This window comes from Syngnathus floridae, unplaced genomic scaffold (genome assembly GCF_059516105.1).
Source record: "Syngnathus floridae isolate MCC-2025c unplaced genomic scaffold, RoL_Sflo_1.0 HiC_scaffold_42, whole genome shotgun sequence".
NCBI classification, from domain to species: domain Eukaryota; kingdom Metazoa; phylum Chordata; class Actinopteri; order Syngnathiformes; family Syngnathidae; genus Syngnathus; species Syngnathus floridae.
The window spans coordinates 170,325-186,945 of NW_028284071.1; the positions used below are offsets into that span (position 1 = coordinate 170,325).

General features: G+C 46.2%; 1 long non-coding RNA gene across 1 annotated transcript; it reads left to right on the forward strand.

Annotated features, from left to right (window-relative positions):
* The first annotated feature begins 15,657 nt into the window (after positions 1-15,657).
* LOC148378469 (uncharacterized) lies at positions 15,658-16,503 on the forward strand. The gene is made up of 3 exons (XR_015855860.1): positions 15,658-16,001; positions 16,088-16,186; positions 16,276-16,503. It is a non-coding gene; the product is annotated as an uncharacterized LOC148378469 (long non-coding RNA).
* Positions 16,504-16,621: the final 118 nt, after the last annotated feature.

The following is a 16,621-nucleotide window of genomic DNA, read 5'->3' on the forward strand; positions in this document are numbered from 1 at the left end:
TCTAGTATTTATACAAAGTCATAATTTAAATTGCTTTCAACCTTCATTCATCGGTTCAACCAACATTACTCGCTCTTATTACCAACTTGTATTGATTTAACTAAGCGTTTAATACTTCCTATCAGGTCTCAAATCGAGATTTGGCAAAATACAATTTCAGCAAATCCAATTTTGCCAGGGAACAAAAATAGATTAAATAAACTAAATAAGTCCTCTTCCCATTAAATAAATCAGAAAAGTCTGTCTTGTAACCAGTCCTCTTCAAACAAGTAAAGTCTGCCCATTTTGTGCAGTAGATTTTGTGTCTATGCCTAGTATTTAAACAAAATCATAATTTAAACGACTTCTTTCCTTCATTCACTTTGGAAATTTGGAATTGCAGCAAATCGAATTTTGGCAGGGAACAAAAATAGATCAATTAAACTAAATAAGTCTTCTTCCCATTAAATAAATTAAAAAAGTCTGTCTTGTAACCAGTCCTTTTCAAACAAGTAAAGTCTGCCCATTTTGTGCCGTCGATTTTGTGTTAATGCCTAGTATTTATACAAAATCATAATTTAAAGGACTTCATTCCTTCATTCACTTTGGAAATTTGGAATTGCAGCACATCAAATTTTGCCTGGGAAGAAAAGTAGATTAAATAAATTTAATAAGTCTTACTACTTCCCATTAAATAAATTAAATACGTCTTACTTGTTCCCACTCCTTTTCAAAACAGTAGTTTAAAACGAGGGCCCTTCACTCAATCTTTAACCCCAACCCCGCACGTTGTGTTGTATCTGTGAATGTTGGTTGTGGCCAAATGATAGTTTTCTTTCATTCGTTTAGGTTCCAAGAAAACTTGATGTAACTCTACTTTTAACTGCCGTTTCAGATAAGCGGGTATTACGTCGCAGTCATGTGCCGTGGATATGACGTAATTGCCCGAACCTCCGCCAAAATTCAAATCTGTTGGCGCGATGGCCGTGAGCCACTGAGCAGCGACGATTATCAACAGAAATATCTTTATTTTCTGCTTGCAACTGGACCGTCTAGAGCGTACACGGTAAGTAACACTCATTGTGTTTAAGGAGATTTACGTTTGTAATAGCAGAAGTGTAGCCGCGTTGCGTTGTACGTGTGAAAATTGGTCGAGGCGAAATGTTAATGTTTAATTTCATTCCTTTAGGTTCCACGGTGTTTGTTGGCTGCAAGTTTTCCACTGCAAGAAGAGGCTCGTATCATTGACCAGGAGCGAGCTACAATGGTGAGTAGCCATAACATTTATGTTAAACACTTCCTATTTCATGTCTAACAGTACTTGATTTAACAAATAACCATAAATAAATACAGTGTGGGCACTGAAGTTAACATATGTGATTATACTGCCTAATCTGTCACGGAGTAGATTGTTGCAAAGTAATATAAGATCCAAAGTTGTAATTCAGAATAGTTTTCAAAAGAAGGCCATTAGAATTATATACAAGTCTGATTACCCTGAACAAGCTATTAATTAAATCACAAATTCTTCAATTCAAAGATTTGGTAGATTATCAGACAAATAATGTCTAACAGTAATTGATTTAACACATCACGATAAGTAGATTGAGTGTGGGCACTCTCAAGTTAACATATGTGATTATACTGCCTAATCTGTTACAGAGTATGTTGTTGCCAAGTAATGTAGAATAGATCCAAAGTAGTAATCCAGAATAGTTTTGAAGAGGCCATTAGAATGATAAACAAATCTGATTACCTTGAACATAATAACAAGCTAAGTGTTTAATATGTCCTATGAAGTCAAAATTGGGCACCATCATGTGGTGAAATTTGGAATTGCATCACATCCAATTTTGCCTGGGAACAAACAGATTACATAAATCTTAGTTTTGAATAAGCCACTCCTTCTCAAACAAGTAAACTCTGCCCATTTTGCGCAGTAGATGTTCTGTTAATATCTAGTATTTATACAAAGTCATAATTTAAATTGCTTTCAACCTTCATTCATCGGTTCAACCAACATTACTCGCTCTTATTACCAACTTGTATTGATTTAACTAAGCGTTTAATACTTCCTATCAGGTCTCAAATCGAGATTTGGCAAAATACAATTTCAGCAAATCCAATTTTGCCAGGGAACAAAAATAGATTAAATAAACTAAATAAGTCCTCTTCCCATTAAATAAATCAGAAAAGTCTGTCTTGTAACCAGTCCTCTTCAAACAAGTAAAGTCTGCCCATTTTGTGCAGTAGATTTTGTGTCTATGCCTAGTATTTAAACAAAATCATAATTTAAACGACTTCTTTCCTTCATTCACTTTGGAAATTTGGAATTGCAGCAAATCGAATTTTGGCAGGGAACAAAAATAGATCAATTAAACTAAATAAGTCTTCTTCCCATTAAATAAATTAAAAAAGTCTGTCTTGTAACCAGTCCTTTTCAAACAAGTAAAGTCTGCCCATTTTGTGCCGTCGATTTTGTGTTAATGCCTAGTATTTATACAAAATCATAATTTAAAGGACTTCATTCCTTCATTCACTTTGGAAATTTGGAATTGCAGCACATCAAATTTTGCCTGGGAAGAAAAGTAGATTAAATAAATTTAATAAGTCTTACTACTTCCCATTAAATAAATTAAATACGTCTTACTTGTTCCCACTCCTTTTCAAAACAGTAGTTTAAAACGAGGGCCCTTCACTCAATCTTTAACCCCAACCCCGCACGTTGTGTTGTATCTGTGAATGTTGGTTGTGGCCAAATGATAGTTTTCTTTCATTCGTTTAGGTTCCAAGAAAACTTGATGTAACTCTACTTTTAACTGCCGTTTCAGATAAGCGGGTATTACGTCGCAGTCATGTGCCGTGGATATGACGTAATTGCCCGAACCTCCGCCAAAATTCAAATCTGTTGGCGCGATGGCCGTGAGCCACTGAGCAGCGACGATTATCAACAGAAATATCTTTATTTTCTGCTTGCAACTGGACCGTCTAGAGCGTACACGGTAAGTAACACTCATTGTGTTTAAGGAGATTTACGTTTGTAATAGCAGAAGTGTAGCCGCGTTGCGTTGTACGTGTGAAAATTGGTCGAGGCGAAATGTTAATGTTTAATTTCATTCCTTTAGGTTCCACGGTGTTTGTTGGCTGCAAGTTTTCCACTGCAAGAAGAGGCTCGTATCATTGACCAGGAGCGAGCTACAATGGTGAGTAGCCATAACATTTATGTTAAACACTTCCTATTTCATGTCTAACAGTACTTGATTTAACAAATAACCATAAATAAATACAGTGTGGGCACTGAAGTTAACATATGTGATTATACTGCCTAATCTGTCACGGAGTAGATTGTTGCAAAGTAATATAAGATCCAAAGTTGTAATTCAGAATAGTTTTCAAAAGAAGGCCATTAGAATTATATACAAGTCTGATTACCCTTAACATAACAACAAGCTATTAATTAAATCACAAATTCTTCAATTCAAAGATTTGGTAGATTATCAGACAAATAATGTCTAACAGTAATTGATTTAACACATCACGATAAGTAGATTGAGTGTGGGCACTCTCAAGTTAACAGATATGATTATACTGCCTAATCTGTTACAGAGTATGTTGTTGCCAAGTAATGTAGAATAGATCCAAAGTAGTAATCCAGAATAGTTTTGAAGAGGCCATTAGAATAATAAACAAATCTGATTACCTTGAACATAATAACAAGCTAAGTGTTTAATATGTCCTATGAAGTCAAAATTGGGCACCATCATGTGGTGAAATTTGGAATTGCATCACATCCAATTTTGCCTGGGAACAAACAGATTAAATAAATCTTAGTTTTGAATAAGCCACTCCTTCTCAAACAAGTAAACTCTGCCCATTTCGCGCAGTAGATGTTCTGTTAATATCTAGTATTTATACAAAGTCATAATTTAAATTGCTTTCAACCTTCATTCATCGGTTCAACCAACATTACTCGCTCTTATTACCAACTTGTATTGATTTAACTAAGCGTTTAATACTTCCTATCAGGTCTCAAGGCAAGATTTGGCAAAATACAATTTCAGCAAATACAATTTTGCCAGGGAACAAAAATAGATTAAATAAACTAAATAAGTCTTCTTCCCATTAAATAAATCAGAAAAGTCTGTCTTGTAACCAGTCCTCTTCAAACAAGTAAAGTCTGCCCATTTTGTGCCGTAGATTTTGTGTCTATGCCTAGTATTTAAACAAAATCATAATTTAAACGACTTCTTTCCTTCATTCACTTTGGAAATTTGGAATTGCAGCAAATCGAATTTTGCCAGGGAACAAAAATAGATCAATTAAACTAAATAAGTCTTCTTCCCATTAAATAAATTAAAAAAGTCTGTCTTGTAACCAGTCCTTTTCAAACAAGTAAAGTCTGCCCATTTTGTGCCGTCGATTTTGTGTTAATGCCTAGTATTTATACAAAATCATAATTTAAAGGACTTCATTCCTTCATTCACTTTGGAAATTTGGAATTGCAGCACATCAAATTTTGCCTGGGAAGAAAAGTAGATTAAATAAATTTAATAAGTCTTACTACTTCCCATTAAATAAATTAAATACGTCTTACTTGTTCCCACTCCTTTACAAAAAAGTAGTTTAAAACGAGGTCCCTTCACTCAACCTTTAACCCTATTTATTCACCTTCTAGGCTAAGTGTTAAAGGCTAAGTGTTAAAGGCTAAGTGTTAAAGGCTAAGTGTTAGAGGCTAAGTGCCAGAGGCTAGGCGCCAGAGGCGAGTTTTTGTGGGCTGAAGTTTTAGTGGGGTTAGTGTGAATACAATCCAAAAGAATACAACAGAATACAATACAATAGAATATAATACATAGATTAAATTCAATAGCTCTTACTACTTCCCATTAAATAAATTAAATACGTCTTACTTGTTCCCAATCCTTTTCAAAAAAGTAGTTTAAAACGAGGGCCCTTCACTCAACCTTTAACCTCAACCCCGCACGTCACATTGTGTTGTATCTGTGAATGTTGGTTGTGGCCAAATGATAGTTTTCTTTCATTCGTTTAGGTTCCACGGTGTTTGTTGGCTATGTTTTCCACTGTCAGAAGGATGAAAATACAAAGTACAACGCTTGGACGTGGGCGAAGACGTCACCGGTGAGTCCTTCCTTCCTATTTATTTACCTTCTAGATGCTAGAGGCTAAGTGTTAGAGGCTAAGTGTTAGAGGCTAAGTGTTAAACACAATACGAACAACACAACGATACTGCACTGAACAACACGATACCGCACTGAGAAACACGATACCGCACTGAACAACACGATACCGCACTGAACAACACCATGCCGCACTGAACACCATGCCACACTGAACAACACCATCCCGCACTGAACAACACCATGCCGCACTAAACAACACCATGCCGCACTGAACAACACCATGCCTCACTGAACGACACCATGCCGCACTGAAAGACACCATGCCGCACTGAACGACACCATGCCGCACTGAAAGACACCATCCCGCACTGAACACCATGCCGCACTGAACAACACCATCCTGCACTGAACAACACCATCCCGCACTGAACAACACCATGCCGCACTGAACAACATTATGCCGCACTGAACATTATGCCGCACTGAACAACACCATGCCGCACTGAACAACACCATGCCGCACTGAACAACATTATGCCGCACTGAACAACACCATGCCGCACTGAACAACACCATGCCGCACTGAACAACACCATGCCGCACTGAACAACATTATGCCGCACTGAACAACACCATGCCGCACTGAACAACACCATCCTGCACTGAACAACACCATTCCGCATTGAACACCATGCCGCACTGAACAACACCATCCCGCACTGAACAACACCATCCCGCACTGAACAACACCATGCCGCACTGAACAACATTATGCCGCACTGAACAACATTATGCCGCACTGAACAACACCATGCCGCACTGAACAACACCATGCCGCACTGAACAACACCATGCCGCACTGAACAACATTATAACGCACTGAACAACACCATCCCGCACTGAACAACACCATGCCGCACTAAACAACATTATGCCGCACTGAACAACATTATGCCGAAATGAACAACACCATGCCGCACTGAACAACACCATGCCGCACTGAACAACACCATCCTGCACTGAACAACACCATCCCGCACTGAACAACACCATGCCGCACTGAACAACACCATGCCGCACTGAACAACACCATGCCGCAATGAACAACACCATCCCGCACTGAACAACATTATGCCGCACTGAACAACATTATGCCGCACTGAACAACATTATGCCGCACTGAACAACATTATGCCGCACTGAACAACACCATGCCGCACTGAACAACACCATCCTGCACTGAACAACACCATGCCGCACTGAACAACACCATGCCGCACTGAACAACATTATGGCGCACTGAACAACATTATGCCGCACTGAACAACACCATGCCGCACTGAACAACACCATGCCGCACTGAACAACACCATGCCGCAATGAACAACACCATCCCGCACTGAACAACACCATGCCGCACTGAGCAACACCATGCCGCACTGAACAACACCATCCTGCACTGAACAACACCATGCCGCACTGAACAACACCATTCCGCACTGAACAACACCATGCCGCACTGAACAACATTACGCTGCACTGAACAACACCATGCCGCACTGAACAACACCATGCCGCACTGAACAACACCATGCCGCATTGAACAACACCATGCCGCATTGAACAACACCATGCCGCACTGAACAACACCATCCTGCACTGAACAACACCATGCCGCATTGAACAACACCATGCCGCACTGAACAACACCATCCTGCACTGAACAACACCATCCCGCACTGAACAACACCATCCCGCATTGAACAACACCATCCTGCACTGAACAACACCATGCCGCACTGAACAACACCATGCCGCACTGAACAACACCATGCCGCACTGAACAACACCATGCCGCACTGAACAACATTATGCCGCACTGAACAACACCATGCCGCACTGAACAACACCATGCCGCACTGAACAACACGATCCCGCATTGAACAACACCATCCTGCACTGAACAACACCATGCCGCACTGAACAACACCATGCCGCACTGAACAACACCATTCCGCACTGAACAACACCATGCCACACTGAACAACACCATCCTGCACTGAACAACACCATCCCGCACTGAACAACACCATGCCGCATTGAACAACACCATGCCGCACTGAACAACACCATCCTGCACTGAACAACACCATGCCGCACTGAACAACACCATGCCGCACTGAACAACACCATGCCGCACTGAACATTATGCCGCACTGAACAACATTATGCCGCACTAAACAACATTATGTCGCACTGAACAACACCATGCCGCACTGAACAACACCATGCTGCACTGAACAACATTATGCCGCACTGAACAACACGATCCCGCATTGAACAACACCATCCCGCAGTGAACAACACCATGCCGCATTGAACAACACCATGCCGCACTGAACAACACCATGCTGCACTGAACAACATTATGCTGCACTGAACAACACGATCCTGCATTGAACAACACCATGCCGCACTGAACAACACCATCCTGCACTGAACAACACCTTTCCACACTGAACAACACCATGCCGCACTGAACAACATTATGCCGCACTGAACAACACCATGCCGCACTGAACAACACCATGCCGCACTGAACAACACCATGCCGCACTGAACAACACCATGCCGCAATGAACAACACCATCCCGCACTGAACAACACCATGCCGCATTGAACAACACCATGCCGCACTGAACAACACCATCCCGCACTGAACAACACCACCCCGCACTGAACAACACGATCCCGCATTGAACAACACCATCCCGGACTGAACAACACCATGCCGCACTGAACAACACCATTCCGCACTGAACAACACCATGCCGCACTGAACAACACCATGCCGCACTGAACAACACCATGCCGCACTGAACAACACCATGCCGCACTGAACAACATTATGCCGCACTGAACAACACCATGCCGCACTGAACAACACCATCCCGCACTGAACAACACCATGCCGCATTGAACAACACCATGCCGCACTGAACAACACCATCCTGCACTGAACAACACCATCCCGCACTGAACAACACCATGCCGCACTGAACAACATTATGGCGCACTGAACAACATTATGCCGCACTGAACAACACCATGCCGCACTGATCAACACCATGCCGCACTGAACAACACCATGCCGCACTGAACAACATTATGCCGCACTGAACAACATTATGCCGCACTGAACAACACCATGCCGCACTGAACAACACCATGCCGCACTGAACAACACCATGCCGCACTGAACAACACGACGTCGCACTGAACAACACGACGCCGCACAGAACAACACGACGCCGCACAGAATAACACAATACCGCACAGAACAACACAATACCGCACAAACAGTTTTAGATAATATTACGTCGCAGTCATGTGACGCGGACATGACGTCAATAGGCGGAACTCACGGCAAAATTATAATCCGTGGGCGTGGCTTGCAACAGGAAGTAGGAAAGCGGCAGTTCTGGCAAACAAGACACAGCTGTTAGTAACACGATGACTAACAAGGCAAATATTTTTGTTTTCAGCTTGCAACTTGACCGTCTAGAGCGTACAAGGTAATTACAACTGTTTTTTTTTAGCCCTGAAAAGCAAGGGAGTGTGGCGTTTGGGAGGAATGTCGAACTCGGCGTCTGCTTCCAGCCACAGACGCCAAATTTCGACGATTATTTCGACTGGTCAACGGTTGTAAATTATTGCGTTGACTAAAAACTTTATTTAACTCTACTCTTAACTTTGCCGTTTCAGATATGCGGGTATTACACCGCGGAAATGACGTCAATAGGCTGAACTCTCGCCAAAATTCAAATCTGTGGGCGCAATGGCCTTGAGCGAGACACCGGATACAAACACGACGATTATCAACAGAAATATCTTTATTTTCCGCTTGCAAGTGGACCGTCTAGAGCGTACACGGTAAGTACAACTCATTGTGTTTAAAAAGATTTACGTTTGTGTAGTTTGCGTTGCGTTGTATCTGTGAATGTTGGTTGAGGCTAAATGTTAATGTTTAATTTCATTCCTTTAGGTTCCACGGTGTTTGTTGGCTGTATGTTTTCCACTGCAAGAAGAGGCTCGTATCATTGACCAGCAGGAGCTACAATGGTGAGTACCCCTTTCGTCTTCCATTTATGTTAAACACTTCCTATTTCATGTCTAACAGTACTCGATTTAACAAATAACCATAAATAAATACAGTGTGGGCAGTCACGTTAACATATGTGATTATCCTGCCTAATATGTTTATCACAAATATGTCACTAATCACTAATATGTTTATTTGTTTATCACAACACCTTTGGACCTTCAGCAATCGATTATTTCCCTTCATCTACATAGAGACAGAACGATGGTGTCTTAAACATCTCATTCATTTCACCAAATAACTTCACGCAGGTGGATAACGGCCGTCTCGGTCACGCTATGTTGCGTGATGCAGTTTTGAAGAACCAAATGCATTTATTCAATGAATAAGTCAAGCTAGTTCTATGTTTATGATGTTGTAAGTTACGGTACCGATTGAAGTTGAGTTCGAAGCCAGTGGAAAACAGCGCTGCGTTTGTGCTCTCCAGGTACAAATGTTGTGATCTCTGACTGACGACCGGGCGAGACTCGAGTAAGAGATGTCCAAACGAGCTCCGGCAGGGCGGGCCAAGGCGGAGCGAACGGACGCCCTTCAGGCCGCCAATGACGAGCTGAGAACCAAACTGATGGACGTCCAGTTAGAACTTCAGCAGGAGAAGAACAAGGTGAAAACCTCAACAGACAGACACTGCCTGCCTCCCTGCCTGCCTCCCTGCCTGCCTCCCTGCCTGCCTCCCTCCCTCCCAGTTTTCCCGATGTAGATTAGACATGCGTGTGCCATGACTGTGTCAGCCTACATCAACAAATGCACCGAGGACGTCAGCACCACTAAGAATATCATCACCCGGGGCAACCAACGACCCTGGATGACTGAGGAGGTACGTCAAACGCTACGAGCGCGGAACTCTGCCTTCAAGTCTGGCGACAAGGAGACACTGAGGACAGCGAGAGCCAACTTGAACCGTGCCATCAGGATAGCGAAGCGAGACCGCAGTCGAAAATTTCAGGATCGTTTCCACGACGTCAAAAACATCAGGAGTATGTGGCAAGGCATACGGGCGATTACAGACTACAACTCACCCTCCCCCCCCCCGGTGGGTGTAGTTGATGCTGACTTTCTAAATGGTCTAAATAACTTCTTTGGGAGGTTCGAGGCACTAAACGGCACTCCAGCAGTTAAAACTGTCCCCCATCAGGAAGAGGAGGTACTCTGCCTTGACTCCGCCGATGTGTTGAAGACCCTGAGGAGAGTCAACCCCTGTAAGGCCCCTGGCCCCGACAACATTCCTGGGCGTGTGTTCAGGGAATGTGCAAGTCATCTGGCTGGGGTCATCACAGACATTTTTAACACCTCGCTGGGCCAAGCCACAGTGCCGGCGTGCTTTAAGACTGCCTCCATCATTCCGGTGCCGAAGAAACCTCAAATCACCTCATTTAATGATTACCGGCCTGTTGCACTGACTCCGGTTATGATGAAGTGCTTCGAAAGGCTGCTTAAAGGTCACATCGTTTCCAGACTCCCCCTATTATTTGACCCGTTCCAGTTTGCCGACCGGCAAAACCGCTCCACTCAGGACGCCATCTCCTCCGTTCTTCACCTGAGCCTGGCTCACCTGGAGGAGAAGAACACCCATGTGCGGAGGCTGTTCCTGGACTTCAGCTCAGCGTTTAACACCATCATCCCACAGCATCTGGTAGGAAAATTGGAACACCTGGGCTTCAACACCCCCCTTCGCAACTGGCTGCTAGACTTCCTCACCAACAGACCTCAGTCAGTCCGGGTCGGACAGAACACCTCTGATGTCATCACCCTCAGCACAGGCTCCCTTCAGGGCTGCGTCCTGAGCCCCCTGCTGTGCACCCTGATGACACACGACTGCGTCCTCAGGTTCACCACCAATCACATCGTGAAGTCAGCAGACGACACAACGGTGGTGGGGCTCATCAGAGACAACAACGACCTGGACTACAGAGAGGAGGTGGAGCAGCTGGTGGGCTGGTGCAGAGAAAACAGCCTGATCCTGAATGAGGAGAAGATGAAGGAGATCATCGTCGACTTCAGGAAAAAACAGCCTCACCACGCTCCACTGATCATCAACAGCTCAGCTGTGGAGGTGGTCAGCACCACCAAATTCCTGGGGGTCCACATCACAGAAGACCTCACCTGGACTATGAACACTACGGCACTGGTCAAGAGGGCACAGAAGCGCTTGTACTTCCTGCGGAGGATGAGGAGAGCCCACCTGCCCCCACCCATCATGAGGACGTTCTACAGGAGCACCATAGAGAGCATTCTGACAAGCTGTCTCTCTGTGTGGTGTGGAGGCTGCACCGCCTCCGATTGGAAGAACGTGAGGAGAGTGGTGAGGACAGCAGAGAGGATCATAGGGGCTCCTCTTCCCTCCATTCAGGACATTTCATCTCAGCGCTGCATGTCCCGTGCCCGTAACATCATCAATGACCCATCACACCCCCACCATGGACTGTTCTCCCTGCTGCCCTCTGGGAAGAGGTTTGCAGCATCCGCTGCAGGTCCACCAGGTTCTGCAACAGCTTTTTCCCTGCTGTCATCAGACTGTTGAACACTAGAACTGTTGAGCTCTAAACTGAACTCTGCATCACACATTCACAGAACTGTACTTTATGACACTACGGACCTCTATCTTGCACTATCTCGCACTACCAACTTTACTGAACTTGTATAAACCCTTTAAATAGAAGTTTAATACATGGTTTAGCATTCCTCTGCACACTCTTGAATACTGTTTTGCCTACTTGCACTATTGCATAATTATCACTGCTGCACTTTATACTTATTTTTAATATATATATATATATATATATATATAGTATATATGTATATATATATATTTTCATAGGATATGTTACTTCTATTCAACTGCAATATCACTACTTTGTTGTAAGACGTATGCAACGGAATTTCGTTTTGTATGCACCATGTGCAGACAAGATGACAATAAAGTTTGTCTAAGTCTAAGTCTAAGTCATGTCAGGTCAGCTGTCTGGAGAGAGAGAGAAGTCAGGACCTGCGGGCGGAGCACCACCGTGCCACCGCCGCCATGACGGAACTCAAAAGCAAACTCCATGAGGAGAAGCAGAAAGAGTTAGCCATTACCAGGGAGACATTACTGCGGCAGCATGAAATGGAGCTGATGAGAGTGATCAAAATCAAAGATGGAGAGATCCAGCGACTGAATGCCTTGGTCCTCAGCCTGAGGGACGGCTCCATGGACAAGGTGATCCGCTCTATCCGTGTCTGACTATCCGCACGCCACGTCGGGCTTCGATGCGGCCGCTACCGTATTGTGTAGCTTGTCCCCAGTAAGCGTCGCGGCGCTCCGTTGCGGTCTCAACGGCCCGGTGTGGCGCAATGTCTGCTCAGGTGAGGAGGGGGGGCGCTTTGCTGGCGGAGGTGGAGGAGACGCGGCGGTGTCGGGAGACCGAGCGGTGTCGCCTCCACCAGGAGCGCGGAAGAAGCCCTGGCAGCGGCCCAGCAGGCCTGGCAGTCCCGAGCGGCCGAGCTCCGATCGGCTCATCACCAGCATCGGGAGGAGCTGAGCCGAACCAAGAGAGACTGCGAGAGGGAGATCCGCCGACTGGTAGGACTGATCAGATGCGCGGTGCGTGGCTATGTTCCCAATTTCGTTGTATACCTGCAGTGCAATGACACCTAAGGCATTCTATTCTATTCTATTTCACAAGAAGAAAATGTCCGGTTGCTCGCTTCGCTTTTGTCACAGCAAAGGTGTTCTAGTCGATTCAAGAAAAAAATTGGCCGGTTGCTCTCTTTGTTTTTGTCACAATTCTGGCAAATGAGTTTGCCCGCCTGCCTGAGCGCTCCCCGTTTGTACATCCAGACGGATGAGATCAAGCTGAAAGACAGAGCGGTTAGTGTTTTGGATGAAGCCCTGGGGCCGGCCACGTCCACCGCCTTCAGCTGCAGACTCAGGCTGCCGAGCAGCAGATCGCTGCCCTGAGGGATTCCCAAAGGGCGGGCCTAAACTACCCTGGAAGTGGGGTCAACGCCGCTACTAGCAATCCTCTTCATTGCGTAAGCCACCTCATCACACACTTGCAGTACGCATGACTTAGTTCGTTGCTGGAGGAAGGTAGCACAAAAACAGTTTTGAACTTTGAACGAGTGCTTGTGTGTGTGTGTTGCGGGGCGTTTTCAGTCTCAGGAGGATCGGGACACGCGACGGTTTCATCTGAAAATCGCTGAGCTCAGCGCAGTCATCAGGAAACTGGAGGATCGAAACGCCCTGCTTTCTGAAGAGCGCAATGAACTGGTAATTTATTGACGGCACGCTTGAAGGTTTGCGCTACGTTTGATGCGCGCCATCCAGCGAGGCACCCATTGCGCTTGCTTATTAGTTGAGCGGCGCGGCGAGTCGGTTGCCTGGTAGATGTCTTTTATTGGGAGCCAAAGCCACGATTCCGTTCAAACCGATGCAAAAGGAATGGATACGTTCTGGCCCGCGTGTTGTGCGTCTTTCACATCCCGCACTTCATGCTTGCAGCTAAAGCGACTGAGAGAAACAGAAAGCCAGTTTCTGCCACTCCTGTACAAAAACAAACGCCTGAGCAGGAAGAATGAAGAACTCTCGCTGGTGCTGTGTCGCCTTGAAAACAAAGTGCGCTTTGTCACCCAGGAGAACGAGGAGATGGCAAGCTTGGTAAGTCGACGCGGACAACGGCGGCGTGCCAACAGAGTCCACTGCATTTGTGTTCCACAGAGAAGGCCTAGTTCGCTCAATGACCTGGACCGCGGTTGCGGCCAGCAGGACGGTGAAATGGAGTTCCTTCAAGTTGTGGAGCAGCGGCACATCATCGACGACTTGTCCAAGGTCTTCAGGCAGGCGACTCGGTGCACGTACGGCAGCGCCGCGCTCGCTCGCTGTCGCCAGGAAACCTTTTCCGTCCAAAGCTTGGCCGGCGGCCGCCATCCAAAAAATTGGCCCCTTAAATTCCGACCTTTCAAGCAGGAGCATTGTGCGCACGCGTTTGAACACGCTTTAGACTTGTTTTGCCGTTTTCAGCAGCTCAAAGCTCCCGTTTTGTCAGCGCCTTTGCCACTCGCTGTGCGCTGAAAACGACGGACTTGCCCGGCTGCTCAGCCCGTCAACCATGAGCCGCGAGCGCGACGTCATTGTCCGTAGGCAGCTAGTGGCAAAATGCACCCTGTTAGAGTTGCGCTCGCTCCAACTTATTTTGCAAGAACCACACGGGAGACAAGTAAGTTCTTTTGGACACCTGCAGGTGGAGAGTCCATCCGTTGTACGAATGAAGTCTGACTCTCGGCTCCTGCACGAGCATTTTAATTAAGAGAAACAGGGTGGGTGTAAGAGTGGATTGAATAGAGGAAGCCCTTGACCTCTAGTCAAAACATAGCAAGGGGTGTTTTACGACTTTGTGTAGGAAGGGATAAGCGATAGGGATAAATAAGGGATAAATAATATTATTTATTACAGGTCGCAGTCAAAGTCAAAGCAACACAATGATACGATAAAGATAATCTGGAAAACCCTGACACACCCTGTAGTTGTCACTTTTGGAAAAGACGAGCGTCCCTCCAATCATCGCCGGTGACGTGTTTTTCAGGCTCTGGAGACAGGAGCTCATGTCAGAAATGTCATTGTGAGTCGCGTTTGTTTCTGCGCCGGAGCCGTTCGTTCCCTTTGCATCCAAAGAATCTCAAAGGCGGATTATTTGTGTCGACAGGAGAGAGATTTGCTGCTACGATACCGACGTCGAGAATCTCTGAGGAGGAACAAAGCGTGAGGTCCTGCAAGGTGAGTCTGTTTGTTTGCGGCTGCTTGGTGTTGCGCAAGATGAAATGGCCTTTTTCTCGCTATCGTTCCTCTCGTCGATTCATCGTGAGGTGTCGCTTCAGTTTGTTCAGAGAGATGTTTGCTTCCGCGCCCGCAGGTCATCGAAACATTTTACGGCTACGACGAAGACGTGTTGGTGGACTCGGACGGATCGTCCTTGTCTTTTCACACCGACAGAACCCCCGACACGGAACCCGAAGAGGTAGCCCGCCATTTCTGCCAGCGTATTGGCACCAAACATTCCTCTTCAGCCTGGAATCGGACTCGTCTTTGCGTCGCGGGTGCTTTGTCGCCGGTCTGACTGATTCTGGTACTAGTGCTGTGTTGCATTGGTGTGTGCATGAAGAGGCGGAGCTTCGCTACCGCCAGCTGACGCAAGAATATCAAGCGCTGCAACGAGCCTACGCTCTGCTAGCCCAGACCAGCGAAAGGGGACTACGACGCCGAGAAGGAGATCAAGGTGGCGCCCCTTCCCGCAACCCCCGGCCGGGTCGCAGCCTCCCCGTTCTCACCCAGCCTCGGGTGTTCTCTGGTCTGAAAGGAGGAGGAGGAGCCTCCCTCCTCCTCCTTTCAGACCAGAGAAAAGCTGATGGTAGAAATGGGTCACTATCAAAGCAGAGTAGCAGATCTGGAGTCAGCGCTGAAGCAACAAGGACAGGTAAGCTCATCAATGAGCACACCTTTTTCTCAGACAAAATAGCTACATTCTTCAGTCACTCATCCGTCTGGCATTACTGGACCAACCCCCCCCCCGAACGTGGCTGGGAAAATGCGGAGAAAAGCAAATGTCATTTTCCAGTCAACCAAAGAATTTGTGGATGAAAATGACACAACATTCCAAAGCTGTCCACGCGTTTGTCTCTTCTAGAATGTCAAGTGGGTGGAGGAGAAGCAGCTGCTGCGTCAGAGCAATCAGCAGTTGGCCGAAAAGGTGACGGAAAGAAAGGCGCTGGGCGGAGTCGCTTGGCGTCACACCTGTCGGGAAGCCCCGCAGATGAGGTCTGACTGTCTTTTCAGGTCAGGCGGATGGAGGCGGAAGAAGCGCGTCTGAAAGAGCACATCCAGGATATCCGAGACCAAAACGAACTGCTTGAGTTCCGCATCCTGGAGCTGGAGGTGGGAAGACTCGCACAAGCGTGTTGAGGCCAGAGATGTGACGGACGGACGGACGGACGGACGGACGGATGCATGCCTCTGCCTTTCAGGAGAGGGAGTGGCGCTCCCCCGTCTTGAAGTTTCTGCAAGTCCGTTTCCCAGACGGCCTCAGCCCTTTGCAGATCTACTGCGAGGCCGAGGGCGTGAGCGTACGTAAGGCGTCCCTCGCAACCCTAACCTTAACCCGAGGTCCCAGAACACCTTACATTGCTCCTTGCGCCTTTCCCCCGGACATCGTCATCAGTGATCTGATGAAGAAGCTGGACATCCTGGGCTATAACGCCGTAAGTGTATGTCGAACTCCTTATGTTCGCACTCCACGAGACTCGGCGGCTCAAATGTGACTTTTGGAAGGCTTTGCGCTGAAAGAAGCTTGTTGACGCTGTGCCTTTGGGC